At 41.1% G+C, this 26,916-nt stretch overlaps 1 protein-coding gene across 4 annotated transcripts in view; it reads right to left on the bottom strand.

The window, feature by feature from the left end:
• Nucleotides 1-26,916, bottom strand: part of TENM4 (teneurin transmembrane protein 4) — a 2,704,309-nt gene that overhangs the window by 758,210 nt on the left and 1,919,183 nt on the right. The window lies entirely within an intron of this gene.

Raw genomic sequence — 26,916 nt, 5'->3', positions numbered from 1 at the left:
AGAACTTGAGTTCCTTCCTCAGGCACGCAAGATGCCCAAGGAAAGGCTCTCCTTCCTCAGACGACTTCCCCAAAACCATGGTAACAGCTGCTGAGTCGTGATAACAATCATTTAAAAAATAACTGCAGCGAACGTGGTCCAAGAGATTTCTGTCCTTTGTATGTGTGGTTCCTGATCCCGGGCACATTTCCAAGAGAAGGGCATTTTATATGATGGGAGAGGCAGCTTGGTGCAGTGGCAACTTACAAGGGCTTTGGGGAGAGACTAGAGAAATTCCCATCCCAGCCCTGCAGCCTGCTAGCTGTATGACTTAATGCAAGCCATCATCCCTCACCTAGTCTCAGTTTTCTCATCTGTAAAATGGATAATTATACCTACCTCACCAGTTATGGTCAGGATTAAAAGAGGGAACAAAGGAAAGAGAGCACTAGGCGTATAGGAGATGCTCAGTTAATGTCCCTTTCCCTTCCTCCCATCTGTTTCTAAAATTCCCTTCTTGATCTTCTACTACATTATATCTCTATGATCTAAAGTGCTTAATGAAGGAGGAAATGTGACAGTGCTAAAGTCATACCAATGTGAAATAAGGTCTAGGATATTTTAAAAGCTGAGGAGACTGTCTAGCCATCTGCTGATTACAGAGGCATCACAGAGCTTATAAACTTGGGGTGCTGGAATGCCCCTTCAACATCTCCTGAGGCATCCCAGAAAGACAGGGATGGGGATAGGGGTGGGTGGGAGGTTTCCATGTGCTCTGTCCAATCTATCTTTTAAATCTTCATGATAACTGAACAGTGATCAGTGACGAGACCTCTGAGACTAACTAAAATGCCAAGTGTCTGATAAATGATAGCATTTGTCAACTTTGTGTCCTCACACAGACATCAAATGCTGGGCATAAGCTGTGACTGGGAGTCAGATTCAGTCCTTCGACAAATATTTGTTGATCACCTACACTGTGGTTTGCGCTGTGCTCAGCTCTGGGCATCCAGTGTGAGGGAAGCAGGCCCTGCCTTCGTGAGCGCACAGTGCGGTAGGCGTGTCTGATGAGTGTATCATAGGAAAATGAGCCACATATACCTTAAGAAGTGCCGTTTGTCTGGTGGGCAACAGCTTTCAAAATGTGAGGTCCAAAGCAGGGGGCAGGATAATAAAGGGATCCTTGAGAGTGAAAATTTTGGAATCCACTGTTCATTCATTATAGAATTTGACTTCATTTTGACCAATGAGAAAACAGAGGCCCAAATGCCAACAATTGTAGGGGAAAATATAATGAGAAACAAGATAATTTGCATAGCCACAAAGTATCTTTGATTAATTTCACGGGGAAAAATAGAAACTTTACAGTTGAAAAATCTGGCCAAGTCCATCTTAAACAAGTAATTTTAAGTCAGCATCATTGGGAATATGACAAATAGGTGTCATGTACCTCCTGATGTGATGCACTTAGAAGGACAAACATCACTTCTGTGGTATTCCTACCAAAATGAATAACCTGAATCTAATCATGAAGAAATATCAGACAAACTCCAATTGAGGAACATTCAATGAAAGAGCTGTCATGTGCTCTTCAAAAATGCCAAAGTCATGAAAGACAAAGACTCCAGAACAGATCCAGATTAAAGGAACAGTTTGGTTATCATGATAATAAACGCAACATGTGGTCCTCCATCCGGAAATTAATGGGGCAACTGGTAAAAATAAAATCTGTAGATTAGACGATAGTAATTTGTCAGTGTTAATTTCCTGATTTTGATAATTACTCTTATTGTGTGGCAGACTATCCTTGTTTTTAGGAAATACACAACTGAAGTATTTAGAAGTTAAAAAAGATGAAGAAAGCCCAATCCCGGCCTTCAAGGAGAGGCACAGTGTGGTGGGTTTCTGCCACAGGCAGAGTGTGAGCACAGAAGGGTGCCTAACCAAATCCTTGAGGATAAAGGAAGACTTCCCATAGGAAGTGCTATTCAAGCTGAGTTTTGAAAGCAAGGAAGTTATCTAGACCATGAAGGGAGGGGAGACACTTTTTAAGTAGAGGTAACAGTACAAGGACAAGGACAAAAGCTTGAGGCACTCGCTATGGCCGTGGAGGTGGCAGGTGAAGGGAGTGCCGAGGGTGGAGTCTCGAGCAGTAGGTAGGTTGGGTCTTGAAGGGGCCTGAAGGAAGCTAAGGATCTCAAACATCCTGCAAGTTCAGGTATTGGGTGGTGGTGGGGAACAGAAGCTTATTAAAGGTTTTAAGTAGAAGAGGCCTGTGATCTGAAGTGTATTTAGAAAAGGTGATCTGGCAGCTGTATGGAGAAATGGGTAAGAGGGTGTGGTCTGAGAAGACCAGAGATGCTCAGGTCATTTAGGTAAATGATGTAGGTCATTTCATAAACTAAGGCAATTGCAGTGAGGATGGAGAAGGGAAGAGAGACTGGACAAAGATCAAGGATGTAAAATGAACGGATTTTGGTGACTGGTTGGATGATGGTGGGCAAGGAGAAGTCCATAGTGACTCCTGTTTCTTAAGCTTAGGTATCTGGGTGGAGAGCGGCACTATTCACTTCAATGTCAAGAGAATTCAGGTGGAAGTGGAAGTTTTAGAGGGGAAAGTAAGGCCAGTTGTTACCATGTTGTAATCTAATTCTATAGCTGGCTTGAGATTCTCCTGTATGGCTGCTCTGTGCCGTAGAAAACATTGCTGTAAAATTCAGCCTAAGACCCTCCAAACGACCTGCCTCATGTATTACCCAGAAAAAAACAGTAGATTGGATATGGTAGCAGTACATTATTTGTAATAATGGGAAAAAACTGAAACAGCCTAAATGGTCAACTAGGATAAGCAAATTGCAGGACAGCCTTGTTGGAATATTATGCAGCCACTTTCTAAAGTTTTTCTTTTTTGCAGAATTTTCCCTGCCGTGGAAAAATGCTGACCTTATCATGTCAAATTTCTAAAAAAGAAGACTTCAAAATTAAGTACATAAAAATCCTCATGGAGAAAAATAAGAAAAAAAAATAGCCAAATATTAACAATGGTTGCCTCTGGGTAATAGGATTATGAGTAATATGTATTTTCTTTAAGCTTTTTTGATACTTTTTAGCTTTCTCACAATGATCATTCATTCCTTTCATTACAAAAATAAAAAGCAGTCATTAAAAAAATCAAAAATGGCTGTGACACCCCCCCTTCCACTTTATCCCTTTTCAATCCACCCTTCCCACTTCTCCTGAAGATTAACTGCATTTTAAGCTTTATCTTTGAGAGTGAAATAAGAGGGCATTTAACAAATCAGGGGAAATTATCAGCTGGACCGGAGAGGGGGAGAAGGCGTTCTTAAGCAGGCAGCTCTGTTATTAGAGCTGTTGAAACTGTGTATGTTAAAGATGTTTGCATTGCCCTTATTGATTCTGTGATATGTTACAAGGAAAAGAAAACCTATAGTGGGCCAAGAAAATGTGAGTCTTTAAAGGCCAAGTTTTAATTAGGAAATGTATTTATTTGCGAAAACACTTCTTTTCAGAGTCCAGCAGTTACTGTAAAATTGTTTCAGAAAGCAGGTATTTCAGGCAAGGAGACACACAGGGGCAAAGGGCAGTGCTTGGTGCCTGTTGTCTGATACTGCATCAAATATGCAAGCTGGTAACATAGGATGGGGACACCTGCTCATAAGTGCCGTCAAACATTCACAATAGAGGGCAAGGAAAGTGCCGGCCAGCAGATGTTCTCAGTCCTTCGAAAGCTTGCTGTAAATGGCTCCTGGTAACGTTCCCTCAGCATCTGTGATTTTTCTTCTCACAGAAATGTTTACTATGTGGATGGGTTCCCCAATTAGTAATAATAACCCCTTAAACAAGCACAGCCTTCCACCTTTTTGAAGGCCCTCCTTATCTGTTGATTCACTCAAGCCTTGCACCCACCCGGCTGGGATCCTGTTACTTCCAGTTTGCACAGGACAAATAGGGACCCAGGGAGGCAGAGCAGTGGCTAGTGCTAAAGAAAGAACAGGAGACAGTCTTGGAAAGCCTTCTGTGTTGCTCCATAGCTCCCATGGTGTGTGATCTCATCAAATCCTCAAGATAACTTGGCAGGGAGGATGAGTAAACTGAGGCTTGTGTGGTTCTAGCTCAACAGAATCAGAACTGGAACGTGACTCTTCAGAATTCCCAGGCCAGCGTCTTTCCCAACACAACCCCATTTTTAAAAGCCAAGAGGTGAGGCTACGTATTATTCTCTGGCAGGTTACTCAGTTTAACCTGTGAGCTGTCTTTCTGTGAGGGCTGTCTTTCTGACTTGTGGGAATTAAAAGCTGGTATTTGAGGGTAAATGATGACGTTTGAATCTGTCTGCCTGAGAAGAAGGGGGAAGCCTCTGCTCGGGTTCACATAAGCTTTCTCTGACAGAGAAATGGTTGGATCTCGTTTCTCTCTCCCTGCCCCCACTCCACTGTTCAGCAGAGTATTTGGCCCTTAGAGGTTGTTAGTAAATATTCCTTCACTGAATGAAGAAATGAATGCTAATAACAAAATAGCTAGCATGTATTGAGCATTGTGCCCAGGACTGAGCAAAAGGCATCACGTTACTTAAATTTTACAACAAGACCATATGGTAGATAAAATTAGCCCTCTTCCATAGGTGAGAAAACTTAGAGAAGTTAAACAATTTGTCCAAGCTCACATGACTAATAAATGGCAAGGCCAGATTCCAACTGGGATCGTTCTGAGTCCAGGCTCTTAGCCACCATATTGTATTGGATGGATGGATGGATGGATGGATTGATGGATGGAGGGAATCTATGATACTGGCTGTGAAGTGAGCTCTCCATGAACTATGGTGCATGTTATGATATAGTTAATCCTGCCTAGAGTAGGCCATCCCTTTACTCTCCATGCTTGTACCCTGTTTATTTTCTTCATCACATGTTTCACAAGCTGTATTTATTTCTGTACAAATTTTACCTTTTGTAAATATCTGCCCAACTTGCAATATAAGATATAAGTTCCACAAGTGTCTTGGTCACTGTTGTGATTCCCAGCACCTAGCACAGTGCCTGGAACAAAGTAGATGTTCAGGAAATACTTGTGAAATGAATGAATGAATGTAGGCTCCCATCTCTCTTAAGTGGTAGAGGGCCTGTGAGTGTGTTTACACAGGCACTTATGAAAGATGGGTGTTTTACATGAATTTGCTCCATCCCACGCCGGTGCTCTACTTTCTACTTTGAAGGGCATGTGCTTTGTGCAGTGGGGCCGAAATTCAGATGAGCACACAATGATTCTGACTGTGTGCCTCCACTGACATTTGCTCTCAGATAGTAGGGAAAACACTGATCAGAAAATAGCAGCATCTGTTGTGGTCAAAGGTAACAAGTTGGCAAAATTCCGTAGTGAAAGCATCCTCTCTGGTTAGGTCAGCCCCCACTTTCACAGCAGAGAGGCACTGTATCAGCTGGCATCGCTTGCGTAACGTTTCCTTTCCGAGGGCTGGTGGCAATGGTCTCCTCAAAAGGAGCTTTCCGGGACCATCCCGGTGGTGTAGTGGTTAAGTTCATGCACTCTGCTTCGGCAGCCTGGGGGTCTTGGGTTTGGATCCAGGCTGAAGACCTACACACTGCTCATCAAGCCATGTTGTGGCAACATCCCACGTACAAAATAGAGGAAGACTGGCACAGATGTTAGCTCAGGGACAATCTTCATCACCAAAAAAAAAAAGAAAAAAAAAGGACTCTCCTGAAGGTTTCCTCCTGCATGCTTAATAACAGGTGACATTTTCCAAAGAGAATGCATCTCAGCCGAGGCTTCCTTTCTTGATAGTTCTTGTCCTCTTTTCTTATCATTTGCCTAACAGACTTCTTTGCCACTCATGTGGATTAGCCTTTTATACGCAGGGTGGATCAGGTGGCAGATGCTGGTCTTCTGCAAAGCTAAATCAGATCCATTTGCTAGTCTTGGAAGTCTGCAGCTTTTATTAGAACTGCATATTGGTCCAGAGGGTCACAGCCATTGGTCCAGAGGAAATCAGGAATGTAATAAACAAAGCAAACAAAAGAGCAACCACAAAGGCCTCCACTAATTTACCAAAGCCTCTGGGTGATTCTAATGATTGTGACGCCAGACACTGACCTAAGGCTTTACACACAGTCAGACATTTAATCCTCATAACAGCCCTGGAAAATAAATTCAATGACTACTTCAGAATCGGATTGTAATCCAGTATTTCTAGGCCTTACCAGCCTATGGGACAAAAGGAGTAGCATTAATGTTAATTCCCAAATGAGCACACACTGTTCTGTTCTGCATACTACTTTTTCCATTTAATAATACGTCTTAGAAATAAGTGCCTCCTCGTTCTTTTTGAGGGTTGCATAGTATTTCATTATATGGATGTACCATATGAATTTAACCACAGGGATCACAGTGATTATGGTATATTCATTTAAATCAACCTCAAGAAATTAACATAAAATCAGGTTCATAGTAGCTGCTCAAAAATGATAACTAAGTGAATTAAATTATCGCTATCAAGTCTGTTGACTCTTAAAAAGGAGCAACCCAGAGGAGGTCGAAGTTTCAAATCAGTTGGGAAAGGATGAACATTTCAATTAATAGTGCTGTGCTAACTGGCAAATCATTTAGAGGGGAGAAAAGTCACATGCCTATGCCTTATAGTATCTCTTTAAAAATTTTCACACTGAATATAAAATATGAACATTCTAGAAGAAAACCTAAGTGACAATTTACAAGATTTTGGAGGTGAAGAGACAAGACCTTTTTAATTGTGACATGAAAAGGAAAAAAATTTGTAAGGGAAAATGTAAAAAATTTGACTATATAAAAATTCTGAAATGTTGATGTATTTATAAAACCAAGACAAAAATCAAAACACAACAAAATATTGGGGAAACATTTGAAACATACACAAAAAAGGGCTATTATCCTTAGTATATAATTAAGTTTTACAAATGTATAAGAAAAAGATATCTCAATAGAAAAGCAGGCAAAGGATATAAAAAGCTAATTTACCAAAAAAGTACAGAGCTAAATGTGTGGTATATATTTAACTTACACGCAATTCCAAGAATGCAGGATACAATAATTTTGAGAAGTTTTTCTTTTTGCTTATCAAGTGAGAAAAGTATAAGAGAAAAACGGCATACTTAGAAAGTAGTTACTCTCCCTATACTGCCAATGGGTGTATTTTGGCATGACCTTTCTGAAATAGAATTTAGCAATATTTATCAAAAGCTTCCTAGTGTGTGGAGCTTTCAACCCAGGAATCTATGTCTACATTTGAGTAAATTAAAAGAAAATAATCATGAATGGACCCAAAGAATTATGTACAAGAGTTTTATCAGTGGTAGCAGTAATAGTGACAAATTGAAAACAATCCCAGTGTTAACCAATCAGTAAATGATCAAAAGTATTACCATAGTAAGTCCTGGTATGATGAACTATTCTACAGCTGTTATGGACCATGATGTAGAAGAATTTTTGAATGAACTTAGAAAGGATTCAAGATAAATATTTTTGTGACCTTTCTTTAATTTATGCAAAGTTCCAAAAGCATGTAAAGTTTGGTAAATAGACTATACCCATCACCTAGTTTCAATGATTATTAATTCATGGCCAATCTTGTTTTCTTTCTATCCCTCCCCGCTCATTCCCTCCCCCATTATTTTGAAGGAAATCCCAGGCACCATTTCATTTTGTCCATAAATATTTCAGTAGATATCTCTAAAATATATGCACTATTTTAAAAAATAAGTACAATGTATTGTTACATTTTAAAATAACAGTATTTTCTTAATATCATCACCTGTCCAGTCACTGTTCAAACTGACCCAATTGTTTCATAATTTTTTTTTCATTTTGTTTGCTTGCATTAGGATCCAAATAAACTCCATGCATTGCGAATGGTTGCTATCTCTTATCTCTTTTGACCTGTAGGTTTTCTGCCACTTATTTTTTCCCTCCACTTGTACATTACTTGTTAAAGAGACCGAGTTGGTTGTCCTGTAGAGCTTCTCATAATCTGAGTTTACTGACTGTGCCCTTCTGGCTTAATGTATTCTTCCTCTTCTTATATTCCTGTAAACTGGCAGTTAATTCTAGAAGCTCGACCCAACTCAGAGTTAATTCTTTTGGGCAAGACTGCTTTCTAGAGGGGTTGTGTACTTCCACCTGTCTTTGTGATGTTAGCAGTCTTTGATGCTCTTTCACTAGATTCTTCATTTCACTAGAGGTGATAAACTGGTCGTATTCTAACTCTATCATTCCTTCTTCACTTTTAACTGGAATACTTCTGTAAAGAGAAACATCTCATGAACTATTTGCTTACCTGAAAAGGCGGGATAAGTGTTTGATTCTTTTATTTATCGGTTTTCCAAAGAATGGGTTAGTTCCCAACATGCTTTACAGGTAAGCAATGAGTATTTTTTTCTTTTCAAGAGTCATTATGAAATCATGTATTTAAATATATTTGATGTATTTTCATTCATTTCAGTTATTATTCATATTGCTGTTCAAATTGCCCCATCCCTGGCCAATGGGGACATCTTCATATTGACTCCCAAGTCTTTGATAGCCTCCTTTTTTCTGGAAGAATAAGATGTTCCAGGCTCCTCTTGTACCTTTCCTAAGCCAGGCCTGAAATCACTCATTTTTCAGAGGACCCCCGGTTTTTTCTAGTGGGAAATGATATTTAGAAACCACAATCTTGCTTCTACAAGTTGCTCATTACTACTGAGTTAGTAGTGTTTCTAGCCTTTTTTAATTGGCAGGTTTAGCAAACATGTTATTTTTAAAAAAGGAAAATTCATTATAAGCTTATACCAAGACTTTTAATTCAGTTTTTACTTAACTTCTTCAGTCTTCTATCTGTATCTACCTTCTTCCATTACAAATAATAAGTGATGCTATAGAAAAATTTTAAATGATTTGTGAAAATAATCATAATGTCTATTTTGGTGGGAATATCATATGTCTATATAAGCTGTATATATGTTGTATATATATATCAAAGACATAGAAGTTAGCAGTCATTATTTCTTGGTTATGAAATTAAAGGTAAATTTTTAGTTTCTTTAGTTTCCTTTTTTTTTTTTTTGCTTTTTAGTATTTACAAAATTTCCATAATAAGCCCATTTTATTTTTGCTAGAAAAAAATTGCTAGAAAACAAAAATAAACCAGATGGTATAAATTATAATATAGTAAACTGTCTGCCAATCTTACATGTGGGTAGAATAATGATATTCTATTACATCTGTGGAGTGCTTTACAATTTACAATGCACTTTACATCCATTATCTCTCATGATCATCACAGCAGCACTGTGAAATAGACATGATAGGAATATTATCTTATAAGATAAGAAAATCAAGGTTTAAAAGGATCACATATGATGGAATCACGGCTAGAACTCAGGGCTCCTGACTTCCTGGTCAGTGTTCTCTCCCTGCATGTTATCCATCTCTAGATGCTTGTTAGGATGCTGTTGTTCTACAGCGAGACAAGAAGATCCTGCAGTGTCCTGCCTGCTGCTTAGAACATCACCCTTAGAACCCTCTTCTCTTAAGTTTAGAACCTCTCTTAAGCGTGAGGCTTGGAGGTTATAAAAATACCAATACCTATTTTTCAATTTAATTTTTATTTTTATCAAAGTGATTCATAACTTAATTTTAAAACCCGAATATTCTAGAAGGACTTTAATGCAAAAGAGCAGCCCCCTGCCTGAAAGTTCTCCACCAGACTCCACCTAACATTCCTTCTCCCCGGAGGCGACCGCTGCCAACCATTTGAGCTGTTTCTTCTGTTTTCTTATTGCCATATTACTAGATAATCTGTTTCTACTGCAATTTCTGGAGTTTTAATTGCTAAAAATTATCAATATACATTCCATTATTGAAGATGATAATTTAACTGCCTTTTTCCTCTTTACACAGATGCTTCCCTTTTCCCCACCCCCTTAAAGTACTTACATCATCATTTTTGGTTAAACGTAGTGTTTCCATTATTGTGATTGTGTTAAAATTATTCTCAGCTGAAGCCTGTAGTGTACTATGATGTGCTTTCTTGTATTAATTTTTGTTTTCTCTTAAGTTAATAATTGGCTTTTCATTTTTCTTATTTGCTTAGCATTTTAGGTACCTATCACTATTTCATTCCCAAAACTCTCTACCAAATTATCAATTTTATTTCAATACATTCCAATCCATCAAATAATCCGTCAGTTTCTTTTCTTTTCTTTCCTTATACTTGCTTTGCTTTCCTTTCTCCTTTCCTTTCCTCTCGTAGACATTTAATTTCCCTTTGTCTAAACTCTTCCAGTATGGACTGGTACTTTCTAGGCTTGCTGCACAGCTCTTGGTCTAGGGTCTCCCTCCACCACATTCCTAAAAATTTTATTAGGTCTCATTCCTATATTTGTATCTTTTATTTCCAGTATCCCATGTCTTCCTCCTTCTTTGTTTACTCTTCACACTGAGAACAAATGTATGGGAGGTAGAATTTTTGAGAACTGACTTGGTTGGATATAGAATTCTAGGTCAGAAATAAATTCCCTATAATTTTAAGGACATTGATTGTTCCATTGTCCTCTTGCTCCCGAGGGTTGCTGTTAGGAAGTCTGATACCATTTTGCCTTTTTGTCCTGTTTATGTGAACTGCACCCCCCAAAAAATTTTTTAGGATCTTCTCTTTTCCCCAGTGTTCAGAAATTATATGTGGATTGGCATGGGTCTTCTTTTCTCCAATGTGCTGAGCTGTTTCTGGGTTCTTTTACTCTGGAAACTCTGAGAGATTCGTTTGAAATATCCCATTCCTCATTTCCTTGCTCTCTACTTCTAAAACTCATTTTATTTAGACATTAGATCTCTTGGACTGTTTCTAATTTTTTAATCTTCTCTTCCTACCTTTCATATTTTTGTCTTTTCTTCTACCTTCTGGGAGATCTTCTCTGCCTTGTCTACCAACCCATCTGTTGACATTTTTGTTTCTGCTGTCATAGTTTTAATTTTCAGGAGCCTGTTTTACTTGTTTGAATGTTTCTCTCTAAACAGCATCCAGTTCTTGTTTCGTGTACATAATATCTTTCTTTATCTCTCTAAAGGTATTAATATTTTGTGAAATTTTCTACTGTTTCCTGAATAATCTCTATGCTCTTTGAGGTTTTAAAACAATTGTTATTTAGTTTTTAATGTTCATTTTTCATTGTAAAGGCTTTGCTTAGATATTGGTGATCTCTGGCTGCCCATGCCTATTCAACTAAAAACTGATTAGAAGTTTCAGGGGGTATGAGCAAGACTTGTTGCCTGGTGGACTTCCCCATAGGATAATCCGGCTAAGTCATTCCCTAACAGTATCTATAAGTCTTTTCTCAGGGGCCACTCAGTTTCACCAGAAAAGAATCCTCTAGTCTCTTCCTAGGAAGGACAAGACTGGCTGCTAAGATTTTCTGGAAGCCCACTGTGGGAAGGGATTGGGAAGCAGTCTCACCGTTTCTATAGCAATTTCATCTACTCTTCTTGTTTCTGTTTTCAGCACAGTATATCCACCCTCAGCTGCAGTGATTTCCACAAGTCCAGAGTCCCTCAGTCTCAGTCACTCTAGACAGTAGATCTCCAGTCATCTCCTTGTAGGAGGAGGTGGCAAGCACCCAGGAGAGCAGGATGGAGAAGGGAATCTTAAGATGTTCAACCAATCTTCTACAAATGCTTTGGTGACAAGTTCTGGATTTTAAAAAGTAATAATGATGATGATAACTAATATTTACTAGAACGGACATGCATCAATGACCATGCTTTCCAAGTTATGTCAGTTAAACATCACAACAACCTTGTAAACAGGTACCGGTATTATCTTCATTTTAGACGTGAGAAAATAGTGTGGAGATGTGAAATCACTTGGTCAATATCACACAACAAAGACGTGGCTTTTTTGCAGGTTAGAACCCTCAATTTGTCTTAGAGCTGTTACTGTTCATACCGAAGCCAGAACTTCTCAAACTTTAATATGCTCACAAATCTCCTGGGGCTCTTGTTTCAATGTACTTTCAAGGTCACGAGGTCTGGCGTAGGGCTGAGCTTGGGCTTTTCTACCAAGCTCCCAGGGGACTGTGATGCTGCTGGTCCAGGTACTTTACTTTGAGTAGTGAGGCCCCAGACTGTGGTCTCTCCACAGCAGCTGCAGCACGTGGAACCTAATTTCCCAGGGTCAAAGGAGGCCGTATGAACAGTACTGGTACCTGTTGCACTGTCTTCCTCCCTGTGTGCACAAGCAGGACCACCAGATACTCATTTCTCCCACCATGCACGCTCCCCCGGAGTCCTTGGTGTGTCTCATATGTGCTCACAGTCCTCTCCACTGCTTTGGCTGTAAGACACTCACTTCTTGCCACCACCTTTGAAGTCACCCGAGGGTGGCCCCTCACCATTACCACTGCTTCTAGTGCCTTCTCTGAGCATGCCAAGCCTGGAGTTCTCACTCCAGGTGTTCTGAAACACAGGAGCCTCAAGGTGTGGAAAGGCACTGAGTTCCTTCCTGCTAGCCCTCAGCAGAGTTGTGCCATGTTCCTTGCAGAAATAGGGAGAAGACCCTCTCCCCCTCAGAGTCACCTGTACCCCAAGCAGCGGCACTGGATCTCACAGGTTCTCTTGTGAAGACGTCTCCATCAGCTGCTGCCTGTAGGCTTCCTGACCTAGGGGAATAGAACTTCTGTCCTCCTGTACTCCTTTCTCTTGCGTATGCCTCTGCTCCCAGCTCTCCCAGAATTCACCACCCGGAAGCAAGTCAACCAGGTCAACTTCCAACTCGAATAGAGGGAGTGATGGTCCATAAACTCGCCAGACATACCTAGCTATGTGTGAATCTCAGCTTAGGCTCAGCTAGAACCATGTCCCGTGTGTGACACAAGGCATAGTAAAGGAGATTTTGGAGAGGCGTCTCAAAGATTCAAGTACATCATGGGGCCTAGGAAAAGCACTGGAATAATTCTGGGATCTGAGGTCGGAGACCTCCTCTGTCCCTACTTAGCTTTGTGAGCTCGAGCATTTCAGCAACCCTCTCTGATTGTTTTCCAACTATGAAATAATGGAGGAGAGACTCCAGATGATCTTTAAGCTGTACCTTTCAGTTCTGTCTGATCTTCTGTCATCTCCTTGTAGCACTTAGTGGTCTAGATAATTCTATAAGAAGTTGTTCCTACTTACCAACTATCTGTTCTACCATTGGAAATCAGAGCAGCACCCAGCAGACAAAGCTCAAAATGTAAACTCCAGTGCCTTGAGTTTTGCCTCTTATTAGCTCTGTGATCTTAGTCAATTCATTCTTCCTCTCTAATTCTCAGTTTTCTCACTGTAAAGTGAAAGAGTTGGACCAAATGGACTCATAATCATATGCACAGGTTTCAAACTGTAGGCTCTTGGGCTGCATTTAGCCTACAAGCACGTTTTACTTGATCTATATAACATTGAAAAAACTTTGAATCAGTTGCCAGCCTTTAAAACTTAGGAGGTTTTACATAAAAATCTTGTTTCCTGGCTTTTCTTGAAAGATCAGAAAATTGGCAATATGAGTCACTCCTCTTGAAGAGCCACCACCGGCCTGAAGGGTGCTGTGGTTCTGTCCTCGTTAAGGGGTACACACTCTGCTCTGTTGCAGCCTCTCCCAGGCCCATTACACTCATTGATATTATCTGCCCAAGTCCTGTATGTGGTTGAGTGTGTGATCCCTGGGTAGCAGTTACACTGACTAGCTTGGCAATATCAGGTGAGCGCTTATGCTTTCTAAGATGTAGTGTCCAAACTATAAAATGGGGACAATAAGTGCTTGTGTTATTGCGTTGACTGTATTAATGAGACAGAGCAGGATCAGCAGACTTTTCTGTAAAGGACCAGAGAGTAAATATTTTTAGCTTTGCGGGCCACCGAAGATCTCTGTTGCATATTCTTCCTGTACTTATTGTTCCTCTTCATTTTTACAATCTTTTAAAAATGCGAACATTCTTAGCTCTCAGGCTGTCGAAAAACAGGCCCCCGGGGGGACTGGGCCTGTGGGCTGTAGTTTGCCAACCCGTGAAACACAGCACGTGAAGTGCTTACAAGGATGCCAGGCACACAGTGAGTATCAATAAATGTACTTCTTATTATTGCAGTTCCAGGCTTCTCATTCTCTGACTCTGGGACATGGGTGGACTCCACAGTGCCCATCGCAAGTCCCTGTGGCTGTTCTGATTCTCTTCTGACAACACAGAGGGGAACAGCGTTTTGTCTGTTGAGACACGTCTTTCTAAACAGAAAGCCCTGCATGGTATATAAAGAGCTCAAAGCAGCACGACACATACAGTGCAACTGTGTCATCACCGTGAAATCAAATCTATTGTTTAAGCCATTTGCCAAACCACATCCCCATCCCAGTTCTTCTATCTGAAACATTACCAAGCAATCACAGCTGGACGAAGAGTTGGAGGTCCTTTAAAAGCTGATTATAGGTTCCCCGTTCTCATGGCTTCCTCCTTTGTTTGGGTCCTTTAACTCCTCTCCTCCCCACCCTCACAAACACCTTGTGCTGTATTATTTATTATTTAACTTGAATGCCAGGGATGCAGCTTGCGATGAAAGGCACTTGAAAAAACAAAATTGCATTGTGTTGTATGACTCTCGTGCATGAGACTTGGCATAGTTAAAAAGGAGAGGCATGATCACGCGAGGAATGTGTCGGCTGAATCTAAAGAAATGCCAGTTATTTTCTATGGTGTCCACGGAACCTGAGGGGAGCATGCACTTAAATAAAAGAGGCAAGGAGCACATCAAGAGATTGTCCAAAAGATACGCTTACTTCTTTTCCCTTCCTGGGAACAAAATCACATATGGGACACAAGTCAAGTTGCTAGGATGACTTTGACCTAAATTTCCTTGATCTGGGCCCTATGCATCACGTTTGGAGGACCTACCACTCTTCATTTAGCAAACACTGCTTGTGCCCTTACTGTGTGCCAAACCATGTGCTAAGTCCTAACAATAGACAGATGAATCAATCAAGGGCCCTGGAATCCAAGAATTTATGGTCTAGTGAGGAAGACAGATATGCTAAACACATAATCCCAATATAGAGTATTAATTAGTGCTATAATAGCAAGAGCCAACACTTAACAAGCATGTATGGTGTGCCAGGCATTAAGTGTTTCTTATATGATTTTAAATGATTTAATCCTCTCAACAATCCTGAGGGTTATATGCCAATATAAGTTTCCATTTTACAGTTGGAGAAACTGAGGCCAGAGGCTATGTAATTCTTAATTCTTTAAGGCCACCTAGCTAATAAGTGGTAGAGCTCTGATTCAAACCCAAAGAGCCTGACTTCGGATCCTTGCAAGGCCTTAAACAGCCTCTTAATAATGGGCTTGGACCACGTTCTGGGAACACAGTAGAGAAAAGCCCCTAATTCTACCTGTAGGGGTCAGGGAACACACGAGACAACACGACATTTGTCTGAATGAGTCCCTGCACAGGGAAGCTGGGCAGGACATTCTAGGCAGAGAAGAAGCATGTGTTTAGAGGATGATATCTGTAGAAGACCCAGAAAAGAGAATATTCAAAACATGACTGTTAGACCTTTTTTTTTTTAAACGACGCTTAGCATTACCAGTAGTTACTCATTCAATATTAGTCTTTCCTGCAATTCTGGAAACTTCAGGAAGGCAGGTGCCTGTCTTGTTGACTACTGTATGCCCAATGCCCAGCACATGCTTAATAATTATATTTTGAGACAAGTGAACAAATCTAGTCAAGGTTGAACAGTAAGAAGAGGATTAAGCTAATATTATATCCACTATGGACAAGGGTTACTACTCACTTTATTTTACTTTAACATATTAATAAAATATATCAACGTTTTAAAATTCTCATTTCACACTATCATTTTTTAGACATGTCCCTGGTATTCTTAAAAGGCTTTAAAAGCACAGTATTGTCAAAACTCTCATTAATATATGTATCAGTAACGTTCTGCACTTGTATCTGGAGCAATTATTCTGTGCACAGAATTCTAAGCACAACGCTGTACTTTGCCTGTGATAGCCGTTAATTAGATGAAATGAAACGGTTATAGTTGCACGCAGCACATTTTTAAGTGCAAACCCACGTGTGACAAGATAGGAACTTTCTTTTTTTTCTCCTGTAGAAGAAAACCATGCCAATGGGCAAGGTAGAAGTCTCCCAAACAGTCAGGCCTTCTTAGGGAAGCTGCGGGACTGTCTAAAGAAAAGAAATGTTTGACTTTGCTAGTCAGATGAGGAAAGATGTCTAAGGCTGCAGGTAAGAGGGAGAAACATGGGATCTACTTGCCCAGGACTCTGGGGTAGGGCTCTCGAAGGTTTGGCAATTTCATGATTTCCTTTTAAGATATCGTTGTAAGTATTAAATTGAGAACAGCCTCTGTCTGGCAGGCAGGTTACTCCAACTCTTACAGAGGAAAACACAGGCATGCAGTCCAGTGAGTTGAAGAAGAAATCTTTTCGTCAATCCTGTTTTTCTAACATGTCTGTAAATCTGTGACTCTTTCACCGTAACTTTTTTCCACCATGAAAAATTTTTGATTAGGAAATTATGTGGAAGAATGATTCAGATGGTTAAGCCAGGGTATTTGACTTTCCCTTGAAATAATTTCCCAAGATTGGGCCACAGACAGCTTTTTACCTCTGACCATGCATCAGAGTGCAGTATTCTAATTCCTATGCCTGTGGTGTAAGCAGTGAAATGTTGAAATCCAAGAGCAGTGTTCATTTCTGTCTCCAGTGGGCACTGCCCTCATAAACGAAGGGAGAAGTTCCCAGCACCTACCCTGCAAGTGGGCTTTCTCTGGATAACAGTTGATCTTTAGGTTGTTACATATGTCCGTGTAGGAAGAAGAGACGAGAACTTCGAGTTAGCTTGACTTGAGTTCCCCTGCTGGTTTTACCGCTTCATAGCCATGTGCCTCTGAGCAAAGCATGGGGCTGGCACAGAGCAGTATTCCCTCCCCTCTCGGCTTCCATTTCCAAATCTGAGAGCAGAAGAGAAACGGCAGAAACAGCCACACGTTCCTTCAGAGATAGAACAAAACAAGTTGTGACTTGCCTAACCCTGGAACTGGAAAGACGTTTATAGCTGAAAACAATGCACTGCTCGGCCCTGCCCTGAGCTCTGAGACAATATGAAACGCAAGAATCCTTCTTTTCTTCATTCCACAAATATTTATTGTGTGTTTACAATGTTCCCGCCACTGTGCCGAGCACTGAGGATACCATGGAGAGCACATGCAGACACGGTCCCTTGGGAGTAGTTTACAGATTACCAGATTCTTCCATACGCATTACCTCAGTGATGTGAAATAGGCATTGTTGATGACTTCTTTATGGATAAAGAAATTGAAGCCAAGAGCCAGGAAAGCTGAGTTTAATGCAAGGGAGTGGAGTCAAGAGTTACAGTCAGAGGCCAGCCCCAGTGACGTAGTGGTTAAGTTTGCGCACTCCAGTTCGGATCCTGGGAGTGGACTTAACGCACAGGTTGTCAAGCCATGCTGTGGCAGGCGTCCCACATATAAAGCAGAGGAAGATGGGCACAGATGTTAGCTCAGGGCCAATCTTCCTCAGGAAAAAGAAGAGGATTGGCAATGGATGTTACCTCAGGGCTAGTCTTCTTCACCAAAAAAAAAGAAAGAAAGAAAGAAAGAATTACACTCAGATAGTCTGGCTCTAAAGCCAGTGCTCTTTTCACTGCACCTGCGGCCTCCCCATTTCTGTACCAACAATAGCAACACAGGTGTCTGTTTAATGTTGGGCAGTTGACAAAGCACTTTTGCTCACTTGATTTTGTTGGTTGTACAACAGTTCTGTGCTATAGGTATTTTTGTTATTAATATCTCCATATTTCATTGATGAAATTGACCCAGAAAAGTATGATGGCTTGTCCAAGATCACCCAGCTAGTTGGTGGCTGAGCCAAGACTAGATTCCAAGACTTCTGATGCCAGGCTCTGTCGGTCATATGTCGACTCCCAGTTTAAATATTTCTAAATGCAGAATTCTTGAGCCGTATTTTCACTGTTTTAGATTTTTTCCATAACCTATGTAAATTATAATTAAATTCCTGCTAATAGTCCATTTTGTGGCAAAACCTCAATAATCAGTGAGCCGAGGCCTGCAGGCTTGAAAGTTATTTACAGTTAACTCTGAGGGGTGCTGTTTATTACTCAATCTATATGTGCTCCAGCAAACTGTTTACTCGTACATGCAAGCTGGCTGACTACACTTTTCTTTATTCCCCCTCAGCAAAAACGGAGAAACCAGCTTCTAGCATATGGAAGCATTTCTACACTGCTAGATTTCCTGATGAGGGTGGGGTGGGACGCTCAAGCATGATTTGCAACTATGTGTCAGAAGAAATACACGTTTTCGAGTGGGGCTGACTGCCGCTAGGTTCCAAGTGGCAAAAGTTGTCTCCAGAAAATAATTTTTCCCTCCACTTTCCACCCACTTCATCATTTGTGAAAATAAGTGCTTTCTGAATCTAGTTAATGTTTTTAAGGACACAAAATCCAGAAAATCCAGTCTTTCTTTTTTATGCTAATGCTTATGCTCTCTGGCCGGCTCAGGGTACAAGCAGGGAGCTGAGCACGTTCAGGTCCAGCAGCTCCATTTGAGACCACACTACAGTTGTTTTGTTTTTTAAGTAAATTAAATTACTAAGCATGTAAGTACTATCTGGATAGATGATACCTTTAAACTTAAATGCCCAACATGATAATTTCATGAGTAAACCTATACGTAATGTGTTATTCTATTCTCAAAGTACCAAAAGGCTTCTAACGTGACAAAGGCCATGACAATATGACACATATTTTTAATGTTCTAAGAAACATCCACTTTCCTCCCTCAAACAAGTCTTCTCCCTTGATTTGGATTGGCAGTTTTTATGGCACTGGTAAAGAGCTCTCATTTGCATAGGTATTTCCCCACCTGATTTGCTACTTAGAAATGTATATAGGTATAAAGAAACCAGAGGCATTGTCTGCACAGCTTGGAAGGACTTGTGGGTTATTCCCCACCAGAGGGTTTGACTCTATTTCTACTGCTTTGTCATTTTAACAGTGCCTTAAAAACTACTAAATCGTTAGCTCTCCTCCTGGGTTTCAAAGAGCCCCCACACACCTCCTCTCATTGTTCCTGCTCCCTTCCCTGGGGTGTACGCCCTCCAGTGTTGCTATTTTCCCTGTTTTACAGATGAGAAAACTGAGGCATAGAGACACCCGATGACTTTTCTCAGGTTACACCAAGAGGCAGGCATAGAAAGTCAGCTCTGCCTGATTCTTCAGCAGACTTTTCACCCCTCGCTGGAGGCTCTTCCCAGGGTTTGGAGGAAGGAGCACTGGATCAGGAGTCAAGGGACAGAGAGGTTTTCTCTGAATTGGCTGTGGGGCTTGAGGAGGTCAGAGACTCCCTGGGAACCCAGCTCCCACATTTATAGGGCAAGGGGGTGACCTGGGTGCCGCCATATGGTCCCCCCATCTGTGACACCCTGTGGGTCCTGTACTTTTGAGGTTCTCTACCTGTACGCAGTGCTGCAAAAGGTCTTACACTTGGACTTTTAAATTTTATTTACTGCTTTTCAAGTATGTCATATAAATCAAATTCATAAACACTTAAGGACTATAACACTATTTGTTAAAACACTCAGAAGGAGGCGGGGGATTGCATTTTTACTTGGATCTGATATCACCATTGAAATGTTCACATATCTATCTTATTCCCCAATATGACTTAACTCCTTAATGGCAAGGTTGACGGAGCCGGCGTGGCTGTCCTCCCTCCCTGCTAGCATCCCCACACCCCACCTTTCCTACCTCTGGGACTAGTACACTGCCCGGTGCCTAGCAGCTACTCAATAAAGAGCTGCAGTTTTGCCTTGTTATTACTATATTTTTATTTAATTCTACCTAAGGCATAAAGCCACAAAGTAAACATTGATTTAAAGAAGTAGTCATAATTAATGGCTCCCATAATAAAGTAACTCATTACAGTAACATATTGAGTCAGTATGATCCCATGTGCAAGCTATTCTCAGGTAATAATACAGATCGCTTAAAAACAGGGTCACCTTCTAGTAAGAGCTGAAGAGTTTGTGATGTGAAGGGCGCTGAATACTGAGAAGCTGTTGAGTGGATTGGCGCACACACAATCTTCTGCTTTATAATGTAGAGCCCAAAAAACATCCTGCAAGTCAGTTCGTTTTCAAAGCTCCATGCCTTGAGCATCCGCTATGAATGAAGTATTGTACTATTCACAGTAACCGTAAGAGCTGACTCTTCCCCCCATTTTATAGGCCAGGAGACTAAGGCACAAAGCCATACTCTAGGAACTGGCAGAGCAGCCAGACTCGGGTCTGTTGAGCTCCAAAGCCAACGTTCTTTCCACCACCAGTGAGCTGCCACTCAGGGGCCCTGATTTCCTCCTCTACGCAGAATTCACTGGGTCCAGAGCTCCAAGCTGAAAATCATTGCCTTGAAATGACAGGGGAAAATCGAGTTGGTCAGATGTGACCCAGAGCAAAGATCTAATTCAGAATCATTTAGTTTCATATCTGCCACCTGAGACCACAGGCATATTCCTCCAGCGGCCCAGGCTCCACTGAAGAGCACGCTCTGCTCCACACGCACAGACATCCTCTCTCAGACTCACTTTTGAGGACCAGCATTGATGGACGCCCTGCTGCCAAATGACTTCCCAGTTACTGACCTTTAAAATCACACTTGGTACATGACAGTAGAGACACCTGGGCCTACTTACTCAAAATTTCTGTTCCCAGATTTTTCGCAGATCCCTGTTTGCCCTTCTGCCCCATGCCTGCACTTCCAGAACGACCGGGCATGGCTCAAAAGCAAATCCTTAATATGTCTAAGGATGCAAGAGGTCGAAAGAGCCTCTTGGAGCCTTAGCTACCTGATAAAATTCATGGGACTCCTCCTTTGCCATGGCTCACACTCTATTTTTATATTAAAAACAAACAAACTCAAGGGCTGGCCCCGTGGTCGAGTGGTTAAGTTCGCGCGCTCCGCTGCAGGCGGCCCAGTGTTTCGTTGGTTCAAATCCTGGGCGCGGACATGGCACTGCTCATCAAACCACGCTGAGGCAGCGTCCCATATGCCACAACTAGAAGGACCCACAACGAAGGATATACAACTATGTACTGGAGGCCTTTGGGGAGAAAAAGGAAAAAATAAAATCTTAAAAAAAAAAAGATATTTATAAAAAAACAAACTCGAAAATGCTGAAAGCGAGTATCTGATCTTCGAATGAGAAAGCACTTCTAAGGATAATAAAGGAAAGAAATCACAATGAAAGATACCAGTAGATTGACTAGAGAAGACAAATTTCTGCTCGTCAAAAAATTCATTAGAAAATAAAAGGCAAATAACGCGAAGGAAATATTTTTAATAGAAGTGACAAAGGCCAAATATCTTTAATAGAGATGGATCTTTTATGAATTGATGAGAAAAAAAATCAGTAGAAAAATAGACAAGGGGCATGATGGATAATTCATAGCAGAGTAAAGATGAACGGCTAATAAACATGAAAAAGTTCCATTTCACTCGTAATCAAAGAAATGTAAATTAAAACAATATTAAAGGACTAGTTTTTGTATATCAATGTGTCAAAGGCGAAAAAGAAAAATAAGTCCCAATGTTTGTAAGCATGTGGGAAATGTTTTTGCTTCCTTCGATTTGATACACACATACTTGTCTCTCGTCTTATTCAACTTCCCATTTCTTTGACTATAAAAAGTTTTGCAAATGTGATGTTCTTTGACCCTTTAATTCTAATTCTAGCAATCTATAGTAAGGAAATAAGTGAAGATGGGAATGTGAATTACGTCTATCACAGCATTACTTACATTAACAAAAATTGGGGAGAAAGGAGGCCTAAATGCCCCGGAAAGAAGACTGGGTAAATAAATTATGGTACATATATTGCGATGCAGGCATAAAAATTGTTATAAACAGTTGTAGTGACATTAGAAAATGCTCACGACATACATATACATACGTATGCACAGGCATGCACATATACACAATATAATCTCAACAACTTGAAATGTGTCCTCTGCATATACAGAGATGGAGGAAATTCACAAGTATGCCACAGTGATTATTTCTGGGTGGAGGAAATATGATATTGCAAATGTTTCATTTTCTTCTTTACATTTAATATTTTCTATAAGGAATATGTATTGCTCTATAATCAGAAAAAACTCCAAAAAAATTTTATTAACAAATCAGGAAAGAAAAATGTTATTAACAAATCAGAAAAGAGAAGAAAAAGGCAGCCTGTGTTGGAGGCCCATTAAGAAAGTCTAAACACACACTCCAGGGCCCCAGAGCTCCACACAGATCCCGTCACTCAGAGTAGTGGCTAAGTCAGACTTGGCATAGGAGGGGCAGGGGAGAGAACCTTCTAGAATTAAGCCTTAACCCAGAGCTGAAGTCAAGACAAGCCAGTCAGAGCGTGCCTGTTCATTGTCATCACACTGGAGAAGGAGTTACAGGCAAAATGCATTTTGATATTTGCTTACAAGTGGGGTACAATGCTAGAAAGACATTTGTTACCAGGGAGGGGAAAGGTCAGTTACTATCTGATTTGAGTAGAAACAGGGCTTGCTGAAAAAGCACCGTTACTTAATATAAAAATTCTCTTAAAAATTGTTAAAATTTTTTGCTTAAAAGCAATATATGTACATCTTAGTAAATTTAGAAAACAGAAAAGTAGAGAAAACTATAATTCTACCATGCAAAGCTGACCACAATTCAAATTTTGTTGTATTTCTACCCTTAAGAATGGTAGTTTTATTTTTATTGATTTGTTTTTACTCTTTTTTTTCTCCTCATAATTGAGATCGTAGTATATTTTGTTTTCTAAACAAATAACTCTAAAATTAATGGGTTGTCCCGTTAACTTTTGCATTGGAGGGAAGATCAACATCATTTAAGAGAATTGTAATTCACTGTGCTCAAAACAGAGAGAGGGGAGTACTGTACCCACGGCCATGACAGGAGAGTCTTGACTAGAGATTCACAGAGAAATCCACAGGACGAAACTGACAATCAAATACTATTGCAAATGAAATTTGAAATTACCCAGTAGTGTTAATTTAATTACCTAACTTTGATCAGTACATTTTACAAGCCTTCGGAAATTTTTTTTTTAACTCTCTTTTTGGAAGGTGAGACTTCGGTTTTGGTATACTCATGAGCTCTTATCCTCAAGCCAGAAAAGAGGAAGGGACTCTAGCTGGTGGTTTGAGATTCTGAAGGCATTATATTGTATCCATTTCTACACCAATGAAAATAAGAATGAGGCCAATCATGGTCTTTATTTTTAAGAAATTCGTGGCTTTTGTCCATACCATCACATACTTCGTAAGACTTGCTTGGGTCTATAATTGCCCATATGTCACAATCAGAGCCAGCCCAGTCTTGTCAGCCAGAAACCTTTCACCCACAAATTTCACTGCTCTCTGGCCAAGAGATTCTGTTACTGAAATAAACAGTTGGGGACAGTGTTTGCAACAGAGTTAAAGCCTTGGGAAATTTCTAATACTTGAGTAAGATCCAGATAATATGTTCAGTTATCTCTACCCATTACTTTAAAAACAATAAGTGAATGAGTAAATGAAAGAAGATGAGCCCTGACAAGCTTTTTGTGGAGAAAACAGGGCCCAAGGATCAGAGAAATTACATTAAAAACAGATTTAGGTTTTGCGTAATCTTTGATTTCTTTTTAGAAATTATGGATTTCAAACAATGAGTGCTAACATAATAACTGGTTCCATTCATCAAGTGCCTTAAGCCCTGTATGAGAGTTATTACAACATTTACTTCAACAACCATTGGTGGTTAGCCCCATTTTATAGATAGTGAAACTGATGCATAGTGGGAAAGATGGAATTTAACGTAACAATTTTTGTTTCTTAGTTTTGGGCAGTGGATGTCTGTTTTCTTTTTTTAGGAAGATTAGCCCTGAGCTAACTACTGCCAATCCACCTCTTTTTGCTGAGGAAGACTGGCCCTGAGCTAACAGGGTAGTGGATGTCTTAACGCAGTCCTTCAATTGTATCAATCGTGAAGTTACTAAGGAATCATTTGGTCTTTGATAATAATTAGATGAGATTTATTTATTTTTACAACCATTCCTGTAAGTGTCTTGAGCAATAGGACATTGTTGAAATGTGCGGTTTTCTTTATCTACTTTTGTGATGTTAATAGCTAACACGTATCTGCTGTGACAGGTACTGTGTTCAATGTTTGGCATGCATTACTGCATTTAATCCTCACCACAACTCTAGTGAGAGAAAACAAACGAACAAAACCATTTTTCAAATGAGGAAACTGAAGGATAGGAAGATTAAAGTGACATACCTAAGACACACAGCTAACAAATGACATAACCAAAATTTGCATCTCCATCAGTGCGGGCCCCGTCTTCATCCACTCAGCTATCTTTTCTACTAATCAATAAGATCTTCTCATCATAGAATCATAGGATTTAGAGCAGGAAGACATCTTAAGGAGCTCCTTATAACACAGTATATAGACAAAAGGAATGGGAAGCCCAGAGAGGTCAGTAACTTGCCCCGGGTCACACAACAGAAGAGTAGTAGAGCAGACTTAAGATACCAATTTGGTGTCTTAAAAATAATCTTATTTTCATCTAGCGAAGGATCTATAGTCACAAGAGGTAGTTTTGTGGCTAGCTTCTTGTCTATCAATCTTTGATCTTCCAAAAGTTTTAATTTGCTTGGCTTCTGACTCTTATTTATTCCTTCATGTCAAAGACCTTCAGCGATAATGCAATAACAAATGCTGTGCAAACAAGAAGGTGCCCTTGTCCAAAGCCCAGAGCTGGACAGACTCATAGATGTCACTTAGAAGAACCAAGCACCAAGCATCCCACTCCTACTGATGGTACATATCTATTGAGCCACTGAGACGAGGTGGAGCTCCCATTCTCTCTCCCGTTTCAGACAGTTCTTGTCTCCTGTCCTGCAACATCCTTTTATGATCTTCCAGTTGCCCCTGTTGTCACCCCACCTGTGATAGGACTCAGTGCTCAGAATCTCTAGGTTGGACCACACGAAAAGGAAAATTAGAAATAGGTCTGGACTTTAGAGTGCTCTGTCTAGCGCGGTCCTGAGCATGGCTGTAAATAACGGAAGTGTAACAACCGCATTTGGAACTTTGCATGGCCCTGTCACTTCTCTCCCACTTGGGCATTTCCCCAAGGGGAGAAGCGCAGCAATAAAGGACAGCTTGACCTTTCTCTTCAGCCCCGCTGGCTGTGCTCGTGGACATCTCTGTCTCCCTTGGAGCCTGCTAGAATTGGCTGGAGAACAGTCCTTGACTCAAATAACTGAAAAATACACTTAACACCGCATTGATTTTCCGTATAATTTTATAAGCACAAACATTCTTTTCATTTCCTGACAAACAACTATATTCCCCAAAGTGTCCAATAAAAATCAGTAACTTGCACATCACTATCTTCGTCAGTGGCTGCTGTTTGGAGTTAGTCAGTCACCAAGGCCAAGGTCTTTCTCTTGCCGCCTCTACCCTCCTCCACCTCCCTCCCCCAACAAGCTACCAAGTTGAGCCAGGAGGGGGTGTGGAATAACTGCGTAGACCTCCCTGAGTCTGTTCAAAGCCCTTTACGGTAAAATACAGAATTTTCAAGCAATCCTTCCTGGAAAAAGGAAATCAGGGGCAGAGATGGAAGGTGTTGCTCTAAACACAATCGCTGCCTCCTCGACTCTTGAGATGCACGGACTGCACACGGCCCCTCCCCCCCCTCCAGCTCCAGCTGTGAGTGAGAGCCTGTCCTCCCAGTGCATATGCAGCTGAGATGAGTATCTCCGGGACTGAGGCCAAATGGGCACCCCGACCTCCAGTGGCAGGTATTACTCTAAAGTTGCATCATAAGACAAGAAATGACAAGAGCGAACATTGAAAGTGGGCAGTCACCGATGGCCCCAGGAATCTGTCTGTTGCGCCCCTCCCCCTAGCCCTGGGAACATGGTGTTCCTCTTGAAATGCTATTCCTAACTTTCAGGACAGCCTTTCCTCTCAAACAACTTCTCTTCTCTTTGAAACAGCGACCCTGGCTGAAAGTGGCAGCAAAGAAACAAAGAGGAAGGTGTTGATTCTCACCCAGAAGTCTGTCTGCTCACAGTCCTTTAGAAGCGCAATCCTCAGGAGGTAGGGCACTGGGGGTTGCCAAGGGGACCTGAAATACCGGTTTGCCACGGTCCTGAAGGAATCGGCTCCCAGGGCCAAGAGGGGAGAAGGTGTCAGTCACTCAAAACCCTCTGTGGCTCTGATTCCGAAATGGAAAAAAAAGAAGGAAATCATCGCTCAGCGATGGGCAGACAGAGGAGTTAAGACAGGGGCTCTCCACAAGAAATGCTCCAGCTCTTTCGGCCTGGATGGAGCCAGGACTTCCGGGCTGCTTGTGTCAGGAAGTGTGTGTTCTTGCTCTGTGTTTAGGTGTGTTTTTTCCCCCTCCTTCTTTCCCTGAGCCCTGGCACTGGGGAGTGTGGAATGGCTCAACCTGTTGTAATCGAACATATGAGTTGCTGCTTGTTGCAAAGATATTGCAGCAGCCTCTTCATTAAAGCAAGCTGTTCTTGGATGCTAGGAATTAATTTCCTTGTCTATGGTTGCCTGCTTGTGTTCTGGGCAGGGAGCGGAGCAGGGTGCTGGGTGTTGAGTATGGGGTAGAGGGCAAAGGGAACACTGGGTAGAAGAGGACTGGCCATACCTCGAAGCTCCCTGGAGCGATGACCCACAGCTCCCACCTGCTTGAGCCAGTGGGCTCCTGATGACCACCTTGGTGTCCAGTGCTTAGGAGAT

Source organism: Equus przewalskii, chromosome 6 (assembly GCF_037783145.1).
Source record: "Equus przewalskii isolate Varuska chromosome 6, EquPr2, whole genome shotgun sequence".
Taxonomy (NCBI): Eukaryota; Metazoa; Chordata; class Mammalia; order Perissodactyla; family Equidae; genus Equus; species Equus przewalskii.
Note: the sequence above shows the minus strand (reverse complement) of the source record. Positions and strands in the feature narration are given on the sequence as shown.